The following is a 21013-nucleotide window of genomic DNA, read 5'->3' on the forward strand; positions in this document are numbered from 1 at the left end:
CACCCAGTGCACTGAGGGTGCACCTGGAGCCCACCCCACCTGACCCCTCACAGCCCTCACAGGGTCTGACCTCCCAGCATGCACCTGCCTCTCCCTGCACCCCAGCTGCCCACACTGCCTGTTCCCTGGCTTCCGTCATCCTGTGCAGCCCATAGACTGTGACCATCTCTCCGGCCACTCTGGCCCTTTCTTTACCTTTGTCCTGTCAGAATCTCTGAGCAAGATCTCCCAGGTCCATCCGCACACCTTCTTTGTCCACTTTTGACTGGGCTGTTGGGCACCACTGGACCATCCCAGCTGTCCACAGGGCCCTTGATAACACACAATACACCTGGCTTCTCCAAGCAGTGCTCAGCAGTCCCCACTGACCAGGTTCCTGCTAACTAGACTCCACACATCAGGTCTTCCCTGACCACAACCTCACTGATTAGACCCCCCATCACCAGGCCCCACTAACCATACCCCTGCTACCAGGCACACAATGACCAGGACCCCACTGACCAGGACCTCACTGACAAGGCCTCACTGACCAGGACCTTACTGATAAGGCCTCACTGACAAGGCCTCACTGACTGGGTCCTTACTGACCAGGCCTCACTGACAAACTCCTTACTGACAAAGCCTCACTGACCAGGTCCTCACTGACAAGTTCTCACTGACTAGGTCATTACTGACAAGGCCTCACTGACCAGGTCCTCACTGACAAGTTCTCACTGACTAGGTCATTACTGACAAGGCCTCACTTACCAGGTTCCACCGATCATGACCCCACTACCTGACCCCACAGATGAGGCCCCACTGACCAGGCCTCTAGGGAACAGGCTGCCACTGATCAGGCCCCTCCTAACCAGGCTTGAGGTGACCAGATGCCCCGACTGGAACCCTAATAAGTAGGCCCCACAAACAGGCACTGACTTCTCAGGTCCCTGATGACCAGGTCACCCCATAGACCGGTGCTACAAAAGCCACCACTGACCAAGTCCTCTCTGACCAGGCCCCCTCTGATTAGGTCCCACTGACCAGGTTGCCCTGACCAGGGCCCCACTGGCAAGGGCCTCACTGATGAGGACACACCCCCCAGGCCCTGCTGACTAGGTCCCATGTGACCAGTCCTCCACTGAATAGCACCCCTTGACCTGCTCACAAGTGACCCAGCCCATGCTGACCAGGCTACCACTAAGCCCCAGCTAATCAGGTCTCCACTGGTCAAGCCCCACAGCCCAGGTTTGCACTGACCAGACACCAAACAACTGGCTGTCAATAGGTCCCCACTCACCAAAACCCCCACTACTAGATCCCCCTGAGACCCTCTGTAAGCAGACCCCTGCTGACCACGCTGCCACTAAATAAGCCTCACTGACCAAGTCCCAACTGACTAGGTCCACTGAGCAGGTGCACGCTCATCAGGACCCTCCTAACCACACCAGAAGGCCAAGCGGCAATGAACTGTTTCATATGGCAGAAGTACGAGCAAGACAGAGAGAGGAAAGAGGTGCCACAGCCCGTTATACAACCGGATCACATGAGAACTCACTATCAGGAGATCAGCACCAAGAAGATTAACCATTGGTGAAGGATCCACCACGCACACCACCGCCTACTGTTTCCAGGCAGAAGCCTCCTGCAGAGGCAGAGCCTCTTGGGAAACTTCTACTATGGCAGTGCGGAAGGAAAATATGGGCTTGGAGCCCCCACACAGGAGGCCACCATCTTCCAGACCCCAGACTCATAAGCCCACCAACAGTCTGCACCCTCAGTATGGAAAAGCTACAGGCACTCAACACCAGCTCAGCCCATGAGAGCAGCCATGGGGGCTAAAGCCTGCAAAGCCAGCACTGCCCTAGTAGAGGTTTTCCATGAGGCTGTGCCTCTGCAGCAGGCTACTCCCCCTTCCTACTACCCACCACCCTCTCACCACCCTACCGACAACCCACTCCTACTGATACTACTCACATTTTTTCCTTCCAACCCCAACCCCCTTCCATCCACGATTAAATCACCTACCGCCAAGCCCCATCTCCAACATTCAGGATTACAATTCACATGAGATTTTGTAGGGAAACACAGCCAATCCATATTATTCTGACCCTGAAGCCTCCGAATCTCATGTCCTTCTTACAGAGCAAAATACAATCATACCTTTTCAAAAGTTGCCAAAAGTCCTAACTCATTCCAGCATTAACTCAAATGTAAAAAGTTCAATGTCTCATCTGAGACAAGCCTACAGTCCCATTTGCCTATGAGTCCCTGAATTTAAAAGGGTATTCTTTTCTTTCAAGATACAAGATGGTACAACCATTGGGTAAGCTTTCTCAATCCAACGGGAAGAAACTTCCCAGCAAAATAACACAGATGGGACCACAGGCCCAATGCAAGTCCAAAACCCAAGAGGCCAGTATCCATTCAGTCTCACAGCTCCAAAATCATGAAGAGAACTCATTATCACAAGGACAGAAATAAGGAGATTGTGTTTAATCATTTGTGAAGGATCCACCTGCCACCATCATTTTTCACCCCTCACCCCCAACATAATCCCCCCATTCTCCCTATCCCCCACCTTCCAACCCCCACTCTCCACCATGATTTAATCATCTTCCACCAGGCCCCACCTTTAACATTCCCCATTACAATTCCACATGAGTTTTGGTAGGGACACAGAGCTAAATTTTATTATTCTGTCCTTGGCCCAAATCTCATGTCCTTCTCACATTGCCAACTACAATAACACCTTCCCTACAATCCCCCAAAGTCTTACATCATTTCATCATTTATACAAATGTTCAAAGCTTAAAGTCTTATCCAACACAAGGCTGCAGATCTTTAGACTCATGAACCTCTGAAATATAAAGCAAGTTAACTACTTCCAAGGTACAATGCTTATACAGGCAATGCGTAAGCATTCCCAGCCAAAAGCAGTAATTTTGCCAGTAAGAACAAAACACAGAAAGGACTTACAGGCCCCATGAAACTCCAAACCCGGAAGGCCAGTCATTCAATCCTACAACTCCAAAATTACCCTTTTTGAAACCTTGTCCCACATCCAGGGCACACGGAAGTAAGGGCTGGGCTCCCAAGGCCTTGGGCAGCTCTGCACCTGTGGCTTTGCAGGGTTTATGCCCCAGGGCTGCCTTCATGGGCTGGGCTGGTGTTGAGTGCCTGTAGCTTTTCCCCACTGACGGTACAAGCTGTTGTGGGGTCTATGAATCTGGGGTCTGCATGATGGTGGCCTCCAGTGTGGGGGCTCCAACTCCGTATTTTCCTTCTGCACTGCCCTGGTGGAGGTTTCTTATGAGGTGCTGCCTTTTTGGAAGGCTTCTGCCTGGACACCCAGACATATCCATACATCCTCCAATGTCTATGCAGAGGCTCCCAACCCTCTAGTCTCATGCTCCATCCAACCAGTGGCTTAACACCATGAGGAAGTTCATGACAACTCACTATCACAAGGTGAGCATCAAGAAGATGGTGCTTAATCACTGGTGAAGGATCCGACCCCCAACCCACCTCCACCCCCTACTGTTTCCAGGCAGAAGCCTGAGGCAGAGGCAGAGCCTCTTGGAAAACCTGTACTATGCCAGTGCAGAAGAAAAACATGGGCTTGGAACCCCTATGCAGGAGGCCACCATCCTCCAAACCCCAGGTTCATAGCCCCACCAACAGCTCACACCTTCAGTATGGAAAAGCTAGTGGCACTCAACATCAGCCCAGCCCATGAGAGCAGCCATGGGGCTTCACCCTGCAAAGCCACAGGTGCACTGTCCTAGGAGAGGTTTTCCACGAGCCTCTGCCTCTGCAGCAGGCTACTCCTCCTTCCTACTACCCCACCCTCCCACCACCCTACAGCCAGCTTACTGCTCACCACCCTACCCACCCCTTTTTCCCTCCAATCCCACCCCCCTCCCATCCACGATTAAATCACCTCCCACCAGGCTCCACCTCCAACATTCTGGATTGCAATTCCACATGAGTTTTTCTAGGGAAATATAGCCAAACCATATTATTCTGCCCTTGATCCTCTCCCCCTGAATCTCATGTCACTCTCACAGAGTAAAATACAGTCATGCCTCTTCAAATGTTTCCAAAAGCCTTAACTCATTCCAGCATTAACTCAAATGTAAAAAGTTCAAAGTCTTATCTGATACAAGGCTACAGTCTCTTCTGCCTATGAGTCCCTGAATTTCAAATGGAGTTCTTTTAAGGTACAGTGATGGTACAGACATTGGGTAAGTTTTCTCAATCCAAAGGGAAGAAATTTCCCAGAAAAATAATACAAATGGGACCACAGGCCCAATGTACATCCAAAACCCAGCAGGCCAGTATTCATTGAATCTCAAAGACCCTAAATCATGAAGCAAACTATCAGACAGCATTAAAAAGATGGTGTTTAACCATTTGTGAAGGATCTGCCTCCCACCCCTGCCTTTCCCCCAAACCCCACCACAATCCCTGCAATGCTCCTGACCACCCCCACCTTCCAACCTCCACTGTCCACCATGATTAAATCACCATCCACCAGTCCCCACATTTAACTTTTCCCGTTACAATTCCACAGGAGTTTTGGTAGGGACACAGAGCCAAATCATATTATTCTGTCCCTGGTCTCCCAAATCTCCTATCTTTCTCACACTGCAAAATACAATGATGCCTTCCCTACAGTCCCCCAAATCTTAAATAATTCCAGCATTTACTGAAATGTCCAAACCTCAAAGTCTCATCTGAGACAAGGCTACAGTCCTTTCTGCCCCTGAGTTTCTGAATTATAAAGCAAGTTAGTTAACCTCCAAGGTACAATGATTGTACAGCCAATGGATAAGCATTCCAGGCAACAGAAAAAAAAAAATTGCCAGAAAGAAAAACAAAACACAGATGGGACTCACAGGATACATGAACATCCATTACCCAGGAGGCCAGTCACTCAATCCGACAGCTCCAAAATCATCCTTTCTGAATCCTTGTCCCACATCCGGGGCACAGGGGTGTTGGGGCTGGGCTCCCAAGGCCTTGGGCAGATCTGCGCCTGTGGCTTTGCAGTGTTCAGCACCCAAGGCTGCCTCTCATGGACAGGGCTGATGTTGAGTGCCTGTGCCTTTTCCACACTCAGGGTGCAAGCTGTTGGTGGGTCTATGAATCTGGGGTTTGGAGAATGGAGCCTCCCTGTGTGGGGGCTTCAACCCTCTATGTCCCTTCTTTGCTGCCCTAGTAGAGGTTTTCCATGAGGCTCTGGTCTTGGAAAAGCTCCTGCCTGCACACCCAGGTTTTTCTCTACATCCTCTGGAGTCTAGATGGAGGCTCCCGAGCCTCTGGTCTCTTGCTCTGTGCACCTAATGGCTTAACACTATGTGGAAGCCATCAAGGCTTGGAGCCACCTCTGAAGCAGTGATCCAAGCTCTATCTGTGCATCTTTCAGTCATGGCTGGAGCTCGAGCTGCAGGGATGAAGACAGCAGCGTCCTGAGGATGCACACAGAAGCCGGGCCATGCAGCTGGCCCAGGAAACCATTCATCTCTGCTAGGCCCCCGGACCTGTGACAGCAAGGGCCACTGCAAAGGTCTCTGAAATGCCTTCAAGGCCTTTTACCCTTTGTCTTGGCTGCTTGCACTAAGCTCCTTTTTATGCAAATACCCTGAGCCTTCTTGAATTTTCCCCATTAGCTATTTTCTATTTTATTAGCTATTAGCTGTTAGCTATCCTATTTTCAAAAAGAAAATAGCTTTTCTTTTTGACCACTTGGCCAGGCTGCAAATTTTCCAAACTTTTGAGCTCCGCTTCTCCTTTAAATAGAAGTTCCAACTTGAGGTCATTCCTTAGGCTCACACATAACACAGGCTGTTCGATGCAGACAGGACACCTCTTGAGCTATGCTGCCTAGATGTTCATTCCACAAGATACATCCTAAATCATCACCCGCAAGTTCATAGTTTCACAGATCTCCAGGGCAGGGTCACTGTGCAGCCATGTTCTCTGTCAGGCCAATCAAATGGAACCTTGGCTCCTGTTCACAGGAAATTCCTCATTTTCATCTGAGACCTTTTAAGTCTGGCCTTCACTGTCCATCCTTCTGTCAGCCTTCTCATCACAAGCATTTCACAATTCTCTACAGTGCTCCAAACTTTTCCTCACCTTGCTGTCTTCTAAGCTCTCCCAACTCTCCCGACCTCTGTCTTTTATCCGCTTCTGAGCCTGCTTCTACACTGTCAGCTATCTTTGTCACAGCCTGGCAATGTGGTAAAAGAAAAGTCCAATTTCAGGGAAAAAATTCACGCAGGCTTCAGATATTTGCATGAAAAGAAGCTGAGCACTGATTGCCAAGACAATGGGGAAAAGGCCTTGAAGGCATTTCATGGCTTGAGTTTACAGTACTAACTGTCTGTGTGATCATAAAGAAAGTTTAATGGGCTCACGGTTCTGCAGGCTGCAAAGGAAACACAGTGGCTTCTGCTTCTGGGAGGACTCAGGTGCCTCCTGATCACACCAGAAGGCCAAGGGGCAAGGAGATGTTTCACGTGGCAGGAGAAGGAGCAGACTGAGAGGAAGAAGGTGCCACACCCTGCTATAAAACCAGATCTCATGAGAACTCACTATCACGAGGTCAGCATCAAGAAGACAGTGCTTAACCACTGGTGAGGCGTCCACCCTGGAAAACCACCTCCCACCATTCCCAGGAAGAAGCATGCTGCAGAGGCAGAGTGTTTGGGTGAGGGAAAAGGGACAAAATGGAAAAAGGTGAGCAAAATGGTGCAGTCCCTGTTGCTTCCAGGTTCTTCACCACCAACTTGCCCATGCCTGGGAAAGTGCGGATCAACTGAGCATGCGCCACGTGATATCAATCTGAAGAAACCGAAACTTATCCGACCACGCCTATGGAGACGCCCCTATCCCGCCCACTGCCCTCCCCTTTCCGGTAGCAACGCATAAAAGTCCGCCACCGGCAGGAGCCGGCGCGACTTCTCTGGCCCCACACTTGAGGACCGGAGAACCTCGCCTGTGTGTGTGTGCATATTTGCAATTAAAGGCTGCCACTTTCTTATTCAATTCAGTTTCGTGTTTTAGTTATTCTGGTCTCTTAAATTAAACACAGAGCCTCTTGGAAAACCTCTGCTAGGGCACTGCAGAAGGAAAATACAGGCTTGCAGGCCCCATGCAGAGGGCCACCACCCTCCGGACCCCAGGCCCAGCCTAGCAGAAGTGGCTGGTTGCTCCTTGAGCCACCATGGCTTTGCCTGCAATGCACAGGCCCCAGCCACCGACACGCTGCTCCGAGTGAGCTTGTCCTGCTTTATCCCAAATTCTAAATCTGGCCAGGGCCACAGAAGGCCGAGGCCCATGGGTGGTAATCCTGCCTGCTTTCTGCACTTTATGTTCAAGATGGCCTGTGGTCTGCCTTTTGGCAACCAACAAGACCGCAGTGCCACAGGAGCCCTGGCATGCAGTAGATCCTCATGAAATACCAGCTCTGTTGATAAAACTAGACGAAAAGGAGCTTTCAAAGTCAACAACAACATCATGCAGTGAAGGACATAGATGAGAAGCTGCTGCTGCAGCCTGGAGAGCTCCTGGGGGCCCGTTTTGTCCGTGATTTAGCAGGAATGCACTACCTTTCCATGAGGAGACACTGCCCACAGAAACTAAGGCCATTCTTTGAAGACAAACATGTTTTAATAGTGTTTACATTGTGTAACTGTATAATATAAATAATTAATAACGTAAAATTGTTTACATTATTATGTTACGACTATTGTACAGACCTTTACACCTAGATATTCTGAAGTTGGTGGTCTGTGAGTGGCATTGAGCAATGACTGACACACTCTGACCTGGGGTAGTAGTGAAAGGAGCTGGGCACATTCCTCAGCCCCAGGTGAAAACTCCCTGAGCCCAGTACAAACACATCCCATCCTCCCATCCCACCACATATCGCCATGTATCTTTCAAACTCCCTGAGCCCAGTACAAACACCACCTGGAAAGTCTCCGATAAGGAGACGGCCGTTCAAGGTTACTGAAAGCGCGGGAATCAAAAGAATTCCTTTGTTCCCCTGTAACTCTCGGGCTATAAAAAGCAAACGCTCGCATTGTTCGAGGCCCTCTTGTATACTGTGGAATGGAGGGACCAGGCTCGAACTTGTAGTAAAGATCCTTGCCGCTTGGCTTTGACTCTGGACTCTGGTGGTCTTCTTTGGGGAACAAACAGTCTGGGCATAACATCTGCGGGCCCGTCCGGGATTCCCCAAGCCCACCAGACCCCTGGTCAACGGATCTGCTAGGATCGATCTACTGATAGCTGAGCTGGCTCGTCTCCGTTTGTCTGTCTGTGTCTGTGTGTCTGTTCTGAATCTGAATCTGTGACTCGCGAGGTCTGAAACTGGAGCTGGCACAGTCCTGGCGGACGCACTATAGGATGGCCAGTGGAGACCGGTGGGAGACGTCCCCTGGCTCTCTTCTGATCTAAATTGCCATCTGAGCTGCGGGAGCGCGTTTGCGATCCGGGCAGCAGCTGACTCTGACCCGGGCTTCCGGTGCGCGCTTGCAATCTGAAAGCTGTCTTTGATCTGGGTCGCCCGAGCGCGATCGCGACCCAGGCAGCTAACTCTGACCCGGGCTTCCGGTGCGCGCTTGCGATCTGAAAGCTGTCTTTGATCTGGGTCACCCGAGGGCAATCGCGACCCGGGCAGCTAACTCTGACCCGGGCTCCCGGCTTCCGGCGCGCGCTCGCGATCTGAGCGGCCCCGGTCCCCGGGCTTCCGGCTTCAGGCTGCCAAAGCGCGCCTGCGACTAGATATCATTAATAAGTCAGATCAGATTTCCTTTACAGGGATTCTAACCCACATTCCTTTACAGGAAAAGACTACAAATCATTACAGGATGGGTAATACCCAGAGCACTCCTCTATCTCTCCTTACAAGTAATTTCAAAGAAGTTAGAGCAAGGGGCCATGATCTTGGTATAGAAATCAGGAAAGGAAAGCTAATTACTCTGTGTCGCTCCGAATGGCCTGCCTTTGATGTGGGGTGGCCACCTGAAGGGACCTTCCGGCTTGCTGTCATAACTAGGGTAAAATCCAAGATTTTCCTACCTGGGCATGCAGGCCACTTAGATCAAATCCCATACATCCTCACATGGCAGGACCTTGTTGAAAACCCGCCTCCTTGGCTGTCCCCTTTCCAATTAGACTCTGAACCCTGTAAGGCACTGGTTGCTCGACCACTAAAATCCAAGCAACCAACTGCCCGCCCCCATCCTGTTCTACCTGATAGCAGGGACCCACTGTTCACAGAACCCCCTCCGTATCCCTCCAGGCCCCAGGCCCTGGCCCCCCGGGCTGTGTCGTGGGAAGGAGCAGGCGGAGGGAAGGCGGCTGGCACTCACGGGTCCGCTGAAAGGGAAAGTAACTTTGAAGGGCCGGCGGGGCGGACGCGAGGGTGCACTTCGCGGACTAGCCCCCCCCAGCCCCCTGACTCCACGGTGGCTTTACCCCTTTGGGAAATAGGACCCCCAGATGACACAGGAATCCCCAGGCTCCAGTACTGGCCATTCTCCACCAGCGATCTGTATAACTAGAAGACTCAGAGTGCTCGGTTTTCAGACAACCCCAAAGATTTACTGGCTTTACTGGATAGTGTCATGTTCACCCACCAGCCCACTTGGGATGATTGTCAGCAGCTCCTCCGAATCTTGTTTACCACAGAAGAGCGAGAGAGAATACAGGTAGAAGCTAGAAAGCTGGTCCCGGGGGACGACGGTCAACCGACTGCCAACCCTGACCTCATAAACGCGACCTTTCCTCTGACCAGGCCAGCGTGGGACTACAACACGGCAGAAGGTAGGGGACAGCTACACCTTTATCGCCAGACTCTAATGGCAGGTCTCCGGGCAGCTGCTCGCAAGCCCACTAATTTGGCTAAAGTATATTCTATTCTACAGGGAAAGACAGAGAGCCCAGCTACCTACTTAGAAAGATTAATGGAAGCCTTTAGACAGTACACCCCCATAGATCCAGAGGCTCCAGGAAGTCAGGCAGCTGTTGTAATGTCTTTCGTAAATCAGGCAGCCCCAGATATTAAAAGAAAACTCCAGAAATTAGAAGACTTAGAAGGAAAGCTGATTCAAGACCTCCTTCAGATAGCCCAGCGGGTTTACAATAACAGAGATACTCCAGAGGAAAGGCAATTTAAGGCCACTGAAAAAATGACCAAGGTCCTGGCAGCAGTGGTACAGAAAGAGCATCTACAGCCAGAGTACACCCAACCCAGGCGGCCCCCCAGCCATGATAATCTGAAAAAAGACCAATGTGCCTACTGCAAGGAGGCTGGCCACTGGGTAAGAGACTGCCCCAAAAAGAAACAACGAGGACAGGGACCTCCTAGGTCTACACCCGTACTAGTCACTCAAGATGAAGACTAGGGAAGACGGGGTTCGGATCCCCTCCCCGAACCTAGGGTAACTTTGCAAGTGGAGGGGTCCCCGGTCCAGTTCTTGGTCGATACAGGAGCACAGCACTCAGTCTTAGTTAAAACTAATAGGAAATTATCCTCCAAGTCCTCGTGGGTACAAAGGGCCACAGGAGTTAATACATACCCATGGACAACACAAAGAACAGTAAACCTCGGAGCCAAGAATGTAACCCATTCTTTCCTGGTCATCCCTGAGAGCCCCTGTCCCCTATTAGGGAGACACCTGCTAACTAAAATAGGAGCACAGATCCATTTCCTCCCTGAGGGACCCGTCGTGACCAACTCCCACAATCGACCCGTGTCCGTCCTGACTATAACCCTAGAAGATGAGTACCGGCTCCACCAGGAGCAAACGGCCCCTGACCAGGACATAGCAACCTGGCTCCAGCAATATCCAGAAGCTTGGGCAGAAACGAGGGGCTTAGGTCTAGCAAAACACCGTCCTGCCTTATTTGTTGAACTTAAGCCTGGGGCAGACCCCGTGCGGGTACGCCAATACCCGATGCCCCTAGAGGCCAAGAAAGGAATTGCCCCACATATCCGCTGGCTCCTTGACCAAGGGGTCCTTCGCCCATGTCACTCACCCTGGAATACTCCATTGTTGCCGGTACGAAAACCTAATAGTGGAGAATACAGACCTGTACAAGACTTAAGAGAAATCAATAAGAGGGTTGTGGACATACATCCAACTGTGCCTAACCCATATACCCTCCTGAGTATCCTAAACCCTAAACATCAATGGTACACTGTTTTAGATTTAAAAGATGCTTTCTTCAGTTTGCCTTTAGCCCCTCAGAGCCAAAAGCTCTTCGCCTTCGAGTGGAATGACCCTGATAGGGGCATAAGTGGCCAACTGACATGGACCAGACTGCCGCAAGGATTCAAAAACTCTCCTACCCTGTTCGATGAGGCCCTCCATGAAGACCTGGGTGAGTACCAACGCAAACACCCTGAAATAACCTTACTACAGTATGTTGATGACCTCCTGATTGCTGCTGAGACCCAAGAAGCTTGCATCCAAGGGACCAAGGGTCTCTTACAAGCTCTGGGAAATCTAGGCTACCGAGCCTCGGCAAAGAAAGCTCAAATCTGTAAGCCAGAGGTAACATATCTAGGGTACCTGCTTAAAGAAGGGCAGCGCTGGTTAACAGACGCCCGGAAACAAACTGTTCTGCAGATCCCCAGGCCGCAATCCACCCAACAAGTGAGGGAATTCCTGGGGTCGGCGGGGTTTTGCAGACTATGGATACTTGGGTTCGCGGAACTGGCTAAACCCTTATATCAGGCAACACAGGGGCAGCAGCCATTTAAGTAGACAGACGAAGCCGAGTCGGCTTTCCAACAGATTAAAACCGCCCAACTCTCCGCACCTGCACTGGGACTACCTGATGTTACCAAGCCCTTCCACTTATACGTAGATGAGAATAAAGGTGTTGCCAAGGCGGTAATAACACAGAACTTAGGCCCCTGGCGGAGGCCAGTTGCCTACCTGTCAAAGAAGTTAGACCCAGTGGCTGCCGGGTGGCCTCCCTGTCTCCGAATGATTGCAGCCACGGCTCTGATGGTGCAGGATGCTGATAAACTTGTCATGGGGCAAGAATTGCGGGTCGTTACTCCACATGCCATCGAAGGTGTACTCAAACAGCCACCTAATCGCTGGATGAGTAACGCCCGACTCACCCACTACCAAGGACTACTACTAAATCCTCTCAGGATAACATTTCTGCCCCCAACGACCTTAAACCCTGCCTCGCTGCTGCCCAACCCGGACCTGGACGCCCCACTCCACGACTGCACCGAGATACTAGCTCAGGTGCACAGAGTTCGAGAAGACCTGCAGGACCGCCCACTTCCTGACACCGACCTCGTTTGGTTCACTGATAGGAGCAGCTTCATGCATCAGGGCCAGAGGTACGCTGGAGCGGCAGTAACTTCAGAGACTGAAGTAATCTGGGCGGAACCCCTGCCCCCGGGGACATCGGCCCAGAAGGCCGAACTGATAGCGCTCACTCAAGCTCTTACCTTAGGGGCGGGGAAGAAGCTGACGGTATATACAGACAACCGATATGCTTTTGCAACGGCGCATATACATGGGGCCATTTACAGTGAGCAGGGGTTACTGACAGCTGAAGGAAAAGACATAAAAAACAAGCAAGAAATCCTAGCCCTGCTAACAGCCCTATGGAGGCCAGAAAAGTTAGCCATTGTGCATTGCCCAGGGCATCAGAAACTAACTACTTCAACTGCTCAAGGCAACTTTCTGGCGGACCAAACTGCAAGAAAGGTGGCGAAGGCTCCCAGCCAACTCCTTGCACTCCAGCTCCCTGACCCGGGTCCCCGGGACTTGCCATATTTCCCTGATTATTCAGAACAAGATCTCCAGTGGATTGACAAGCTTCCCCTAAAACAGATCCAGAATAGGTGGTGGACTGATACTAATAACCAAACCATCCTACCAGAAAAATTAGGACAACGAAGTGTTACAACACATCCACCGAACCACCCACCTGGGTGCTCGGCGGATGATAGACCTGATCAGATGCTCTAAGCTCAAATTCAGACATACAGCCGAGATGGCCAGCAACATCGTGACAAGTTGCAAAGTCTGCCAGCTTAACAACGCCTACCCCCAATCCCAGGCCGCAACGGGAACAAGGCTCAGAGGAACCAGGCCCGGTATCTACTGGGAAGTAGATTTTACTGAGATAAAGCCAGGAAAATACGGGTATCGGTACTTACTTGTCTTTGTAGATACTTTTTCAGGGTAGACTGAAGCATTCCCCACCAAAAAGGAAACTGCTCAGGTTGTAGCAAAGAAAATCCTGGAAGATATCCTCCCCAGGTATGGCTTCCCCGTCCAGATAAGGTCAGATAATAGGCCGGCCTTCGTCGCTAAGGTAAGTCAAGATTTGGCTTCCATCCTTGGGGCAAATTGGAAACTACACTGTGCTTACAGGCCCCAGAGTTCAGGACAGGTAGAAAGGATGAATCGGACCTTAAAGGAAACCTTAACTAAATTAACTATAGAGACTGGTGCTAATTAGGTGGTCCTTCTCCCCTATGCTCTGTTCTGGGCCCGTAATACCCCTTACAGACTGGGCCTTACCCCTTATGAAATTATGTATGGCAGACCCCCACCCTTAGTTCCCAGCCTAAAAGATGATCTGCTCAAGTCTGAAACAGAAAATGTCTCTGAACTCTTATTTTCCCTACAAGCCTTGCAGAAAATTCATCAAGAAATCTGGCCCAAGCTGAAGGAACTATATGAGACCAGTCCCCCGCCGACACCCCATCCGTACCAGCCGGGAGACTGGGTCCTGTCGGTGTCAAGCGACACCAACAAGAGACCCTAGAACCCAGGTGGAAAGGACCACTCCAGGTACTCCTAACCACACCCACCGCCCTGAAGGTAGAAGGCATCACGTCGTGGATCCACTACACCCACGTCAAGCCAGTGGACCCAACCTCCGACCTCCTGGGACCAATCACGGCGGCGGCTGAAGCACCGGACACGTGGACTGTGGACAGAGCTAGAAACAACCCCTTAAAACTCACCCTGCGCCGGCAGCATAGCTCACTACAAACATGCAGTTAGGTAGTCTAACCCTAACGTTAGTCGCCCTAGTGGCCGCTGGAGAAATCACAAAACCAGCTCTTAATCCCTTTGTCTGGAGATTCTGGCTTTATGAAAACCGAACCCACCCTGGGCAACCTCATAAGCCCGGGAAATTATTGGTCAGTGCTGATTGCCCCTCCTCAGGGTGCAACAGCCCAATTCTACTAAATTTTAATGGTTTTCAAATAGCCAAACCTATGACACCAATAATATGCTTTGAGTTTGATCAGACTAAATACAACTGTAAACACTACTGGTGGCACCAAAATGCCGGCTGTCCTTATAACTATTGTAACATCCACAGACCCCGTTATTGGGGAGAGAGAAAACAGTTAGACCCTAAGTGGCCCTTCCATCGTAGACGGGATAGAGGCTTTTCATATACATGGATAGTTAGAGACCTCTGGAACTCCCGCTGCACCACGCCTCAACATGGGGCTGTATACTACTCCCCCTCCTCCACATGGCCTAGCAGTCACCTCTATCTGTGGCGAGGCCTAGTGCAAGTACTGCCCCTGGTCCACGGGAATATCCAACGACAGGAAAACAGACTAACACAAGACTTACGTCCTCTCTCCTGGTTAAAGTTATTACAAGAAGGGCTGGGCATGGTGGCTCAAGCCTGTAATCCCAGCACTTTGGGAGGCCGAGATGGGCGGATCACTAGGTCAGGAGATCGAGACTATCCTGGCTAATACGGAGAAACCCCGTCTCTACTAAAAAATACAAAAAAACTAGCCGGGTGAGGTGGCGGGCGCCTGTAGTCCCAGCTACTCGGGAGGCTGAGGCAGGAGAATGGCGTAAACCCAGGAGGTGGAGCTTGCAGTGAGCTGAGATCCGGCCACTGCACTCCAGCCTGGGCGACAGAGCGAGACTCCGTCTCAAAAAAAAAAAAAAAAAAAGTTATTACAAGAAGGACTAGAACTTGCTAACCTTACAGGACTTCACAGCCTGTCTGGCTGCTTTCTGTGTGCCACTCTAGGGCATCCACGGCTAACCGCTGTCCCTCTGCCATGAGAATCCTCTACCTCTGCCCAAGCTAACAACCTCCGAAACCTCTCATATGCCCCTATCCCTAACGTGCCCTTATACCTAAACCCCAGTCAGGAGAAGTTTCCCTACTGTTTCTCAGGAACCAGTTCCAGCCTCTGCAGCATCACTGCAACGCCCCCTAATATCACCTTAAAGGCTCCGTCAGGCATATTCTTCTGGTGTAATGGAACATTATCTAAGAACCTACCTAGTCCCTCTGTTAACAACCTACTGTGTCTCCCTGTCACATTAGTTCCCCGGTTGACTCTACTAACTGCTGGCGAGTTCCTAGGGTATACCGGTAACTGGACTAGTGCTGTTATTCACCCAGACCCTAGACCGAGACCTGCACGAGCCATATTTCTCCCCCTCATTGCAGGAATCTCCCTCACCGCATCCTTCATTGCGGCCGGACTGGCGGGGGGAGCCCTAGGTCACACCCTCATAGAAAGTAACAAGTTGTACCAACAATTTGCCGTTGCTATGGAGGAGTCGGCTGAGTCCCTTGCCTCCCTCCAGCGGCAGCTCACGTCCCTAGCACAGGTAACCTTGCAGAACCGGAGGGCCCTAGACCTACTCACTGCAGAAAAAGGTGGTACTTGTATGTTTCTAAAAGAAGACTGTTGTTTCTACATAAATGAATCAGGGCTTGTAGAGGACCGGGTCCAACAGTTACGCAAGTTAAGCACTGAAGTAAAAACACAGCAGTTTGCTTCAGCTGCAGACCAATGGTGGAATTCCTCTATGTTTTCTCTGTTAGCCCCCTTCCTTGGACCCCTGCTAAGTCTACTATTTCTGCTTACCGTAGGACCTTGTGTTGTTAACAGAATTTTACAGTTTGTTAGAGAGAGATTTGACACCGTACAACTCATGGTTCTCACAGCCCAATACCAACCTGTAAACACTGAGACAGAATCAGACTTATAAGACCCAAGATTGGCTCTAGAGATGCCTGAAAAGAAGGGGAGAATGAAAGGAGCTGGGCACATTCCTCAGCCCCAGGTGAAAACTCCGTGAGCCCAGTACAAACACATCCCATCCTCCCATCCCACCACATATCGCCATATATCTCTCAAACTCCCTGAGCCCAGTACAAACACATCCCATCCTCCCATCCCACCACATATCGCCATGTATCTCTCAAACTCCCTGAGCCCAGTACAAACACATCCCATCCTCCCATCCCACCACATATCGCCATGTATCTCTCAAACTCCCTGAGCCCAGTACAAACACATCCCATCCTCCCATCCCACCACATATCGCCATGTATCTCTCAAACTTCCTGAGCCCAATACAAACACATCCCATCCTCCCATCCCACCACATATCGCCATGTATCTCTCAAACTCCCTGAGCCCAGTACAACCACCAGCTGGAAAGTCTCCGATAAGGAGACGGCCGTTCAAGGTTTTACTGAAAGCGCGGGAATCAAAAGAATTCCTTTGTTACCCTGTAACTCTCGGGCTATAAAAAGCAAACGCTCGCATTGTTCGAGGCCCTCTTTTACACTGTGGAATGGAGGGACCAGGTTCGAACTTGTAGTAAAGATCCTTGCCGCTTGGCTTTGACTCTGGACTCTGGTGGTCTTCTTTGGGGAACAAACAGTCTGGGCATAACAGTAGAACAACACGTGCCCCTGCAGTTTGCTGAATTTCAGGGCATCACCACCTTATTTCAAGAGTGTCTTTTCCTATCCTCTAGAGTTTTGCCCACTTAAGCAATGGTTTTGCTGTAATAAAGAATTACACTATTTATCAAAATGTTACTTTGGAGAATAAAGTTTTCTTAAACTATCAGGCCCATAGCTAATGCCAATGGCTCCAAGGATGAGAAGGTAAAAAAGCCTTTTTTTTTTTTTTGGGGGGGGGGGCGCCCAAGAGAAAAAAATCACGTTTCAAACTGTCTTGTGCTAGTCACTGGAAAATCAGAAGTGAACACTTCTCTCTGTGCCCCAAACCTTTCTCATTCAATTATCACTAAATCATATTGACTATACCTCTTTTCTGCCTCTGCTTTATATTCCCACTACCACTGGGAACATAAACATTTACAAAATGGTTTTTATTTAAAAGAAAATGCCAACTATTAATGCGTTTTTTACATGAAAAAAATTAAGCAAATGAAAAAAGCATAACACTAAAAAAAGGCCAACATATTAAAATGAGTAACTGAGATTCTGAACTTTATTTATTTCACCATGGATGGGTGAAAACCTTCTAATACACTGATACTAGTCCAAGAATGTGTGAGAAGAAAACTATAGTTCACTACTGCAAAAGCTTCCTTTGTCTCCTGGTTTCTTTACCTGGTTCCCTTCCATCAATTCCAGCAAACTATAGGCCACAGGCCAAATATAATCTGCCTTATGGCTTTGTAAATAAAGTTTTATAGGAGCTCTATCATGCCTGTTTGCTTACATAGAATCATCATGGCTTTCACACTACAACAGCAAACAACAGCAGGGTAAGTAGATATGACAGAGACCACATAACCTCAAATATTACCCACCTGGTCCTTTACAGAAAAAGCTTGCTAACCCATTTTATACCACGACCAGAATGCCTTAGTACTCAAATTTAATCTTGCGATTCCCCTGCTCAAATGTCTCCAATGAGCCTCTGCAGCAAACACTGTGGGCTCCCTCGCAATAGCCACGCCTTATTCTTTCTTGCAGAAGAAACACAAGTCTATTGGGATATTTATTATCCCAATCCCCCTCCTCAGCCTCAGAAACAGAAATGTTTATTCTAAGCTAATCACATATTTGCCTTCCCAGTGCCTGATTTGGGAATGAGCATGTGGTGTGACCCAGCCAATGAAATGTTACAGGAAGCCCCTTGCATGCTTCTAAGTTTTCTCCCTGTTTAAAAGACACATGTGAAGAAAAGCAGCTCTTGTGATGTTGTGCCGTGAGAACAAGATGTTTGGAGCTGCTGCGATTAGCCAACCCTGAAAGGAGACATGAATAAAACACTGCCAACAGCACAGCTGAAAGAGGAACAAGTGGGATACCTAAGATATCACCGAACAACCAAAACAACTCTGGTTCCTACTGTTTTAGCCACTGCTCATCAGTATTTGCAGTCCAAAGCATTCTATCTGGTAAATTTCCCATGGCCCACAGGATAAGCCCTACTCATTTCTACAGTATTAAAAAGTCTACCATAAATTTGCCTTAGCTAAGTATTCACCTCATTCCCAACCTCTGGTATCTCACACTTTTGGTACTAGCAAAAGTGAACTGCTCAGAAACCCTGCAAAGTTCACTCAAGCATCTTGTCTTTTGCACTTGCTGCTCTTCCTGCCAAACAGGCAATCTCGTTAGACGTTCCTTCTGGCAAACACACCAACTCGTTGCATGTTCCTTCTGCCAAACATTATTCTTCTTCTGCTTCTTTACCTAGAAAAATTCTTCTCACTCTGTATGTTTACCTTAAATCACACCTGTTTTTTCCCCAAAACTTTTATTCCTCATCACATATGTCTGGCACATAATCAATATATAATAAATCATAATTATAAGCTTCCAGTGGGCATCTAGCACACAGTAAGCACCGAACAAAGTAGTAAAATAATAAAAACGACAATGATAATAACAAGCTCCTGTCTGTATTTTTGTTTGTGTTCTGTAGCATTACAAAAATGGTTAGTATCTAAAAGATATTTGATAGTTATTTGTTAAGTGGACAAGTGAAAACATAAATAGAAATGGGTTCTTTGAAAATTCTGTTGAAAAGGCACAGAAATGGAGACAGCTCTATCATGAGCACCTTAAAGATCAAAACTACATCTGTTCCATCTTTGTCTCCTGCAACTTATGAAACCTAACTTACAGAAGCTCTGTGATAAATAGATAGCTAAAGGTGTCCTCCTACAGTTTGGATTATACAATGTATCAGGTGTCCACAACCCAGTAGCATACTAGCATTTTTGTTATTGTGAAACATTTTTCTACTTTTATTATAATCTGCTGAGCCTAGAGTGGGGCAATTTGTAAATTTATTATGGCAATCTTTTGGCAAATGGTAGCAGAGCATCTTGTTCTAACAAAATTACTGTTATCACGACAATTAACCAGCAGGTAGAACACATCTTGTTCCAACAAAGTAAATGTATCTCTTTCCAACTTCAAATGAGGAGGAACGAAGTCAGTAACAGTAAAACCTTGTTGGGACAAGCGTATGTAACACGACTTGTGCTTCAGCATTCTTGTGATCAAAAATTGCTGGGGCAGGAGAATGGCGTGAACCCAGGAGGCGGAGCTTGCAGTGAGCCAGGATCGCGCCACTGCACTCCAGCTTGGGCGACAGAGCAAGACTCCGTCTCAAAAAAAAAAAAAAATTGCTTACTTTCACTTTTTTATCTATGGTAGGACCACCCAGAGCAAGGGTCCACAACTCCCAGGCCACAGACTGGGACCCATCCATGGACTATTATGAGCCACACCACACAGGAGGAGGTGAGCAGCAGGCAAGCCAGGGAAGCTTCGCCTGTGTTTATAGCCACATCCCAAGGCTCATATTACCGCCTGAACTCTGCCACCAGTCAGACCAGTCAGAGAATTAGATACTCATTGGAGCATGAACCCTGTTGTGAACTGCCCGTCTGAGGGATCTACATTCTGTGCTTCGTATGAGAATCTAATGCCTGATGATCTGTCACTGCCTCACTTTGCCCCCAGATGAGACCGTCTAGTTGCAGAAAAATAAGCTCAGAGCTTCCATGGATTCTACATGATGCTAAGTTGTATAATTATTTCATTATATATTACAATGTAATAATAATATAAATAAAGTAGCACAATAAATGTAACATGATTGAATAATCCTGAAACCACTCCCACCTTCCCTCAGCCCATGGAAAGATTGTCTTCCACAAAACCAGTCCCTGGTGCCAAAAAGGTTGGGGACAACTGACCCAAAGTAATTCACTATCACAAGTCTTACCTGGATTGCTGTTTTCAGAAGAGATTTTTAGCATCCGTTTTTCTTTGTAGTCGAAAATAATTGGCAAATTCTATGTATAAAATGCAATAAACCAAGTTACTATTTTAATACTGATATAAAAAATACTTACCAAATGTAAAATTCTTAGAGTATTTCTATTATCATAATATCAGAACTTAACAGTATCATCCCATTCACTTATGAGTACATTCTACAAACTTCTCTTTAAGTTTCTAATTAAAGAAGAAAACAATGTAAGGTGAAATGCTCAGAAATCAAGGGCATGGTGACCCAGTAAATTAGCTTACATTATCATGACATAATAGAAAGCGTCCCAGCTCTGCATAAGTCCTAGCTCCATAATGAACAGCTATTTGTTCTTGGACAATTTGCTTCTCTTAGGCTCAATGCCTTCTTCAACAAAGTGAGGACTTTGCTGCCTTATTTCATATTTTACTAGGTTGTTATAAAGATTTAACAAGATATTTTTTAAATGCTCAGAGAAATAGTAAAGCAATGGAATAATCTGTTCCTAAACTTTATGACTAAAATTATCTTGGAATCCCAAATAAAACCCAATGTGTATTTTGTTCATAGGTTCTAATATGCAAATGTAGTTTTCAGAAAATGTTATTAAGTCCTAATTTTGCTTTTCAGTTGTCCTACTCCTTATGGCTTATAATTCAGGGCATCTCAACTATGTCATAGTTTGTAACTAAATTTATTCATAAATATCTCATTAAAGTAGCTAATGTGATTGTCCACTATTATGGAGTTGACCAATCACACCAAGGGCAGAAAAACCAATGGATGTTAAGACCTGGCTTGGACCAATGATCCTTCTCTACAGACTCCAACTCTGAGCCAGATGTTTGTTAGGATAATGCTTTATATTGATGTTCAATGCCAGCTGGCAGGGGAGACCAAAACTCTTTTATTTTTTTTAGTTTCCATGAAGAAGTTGCA

At 48.2% G+C, this 21013-nt stretch overlaps 1 pseudogene across 1 annotated transcript in view; it reads right to left on the reverse strand.

The window, feature by feature from the left end:
* LOC100426142 (putative POTE ankyrin domain family member M) overlaps nt 1-21013 on the reverse strand; it is a 64802-nt pseudogene that overhangs the window by 32498 nt on the left and 11291 nt on the right. Inside the window, exon 6 of the transcript XR_013401924.1 lies at nt 20048-20117. The product of XR_013401924.1 is annotated as a putative POTE ankyrin domain family member M (transcript). The remainder of the gene's footprint in view (nt 1-20047; nt 20118-21013) is intronic.

The sequence above is a fragment of the Macaca mulatta genome, chromosome 12, assembly GCF_049350105.2.
Source record: "Macaca mulatta isolate MMU2019108-1 chromosome 12, T2T-MMU8v2.0, whole genome shotgun sequence".
NCBI lineage: Eukaryota > Metazoa > Chordata > Mammalia > Primates > Cercopithecidae > Macaca > Macaca mulatta.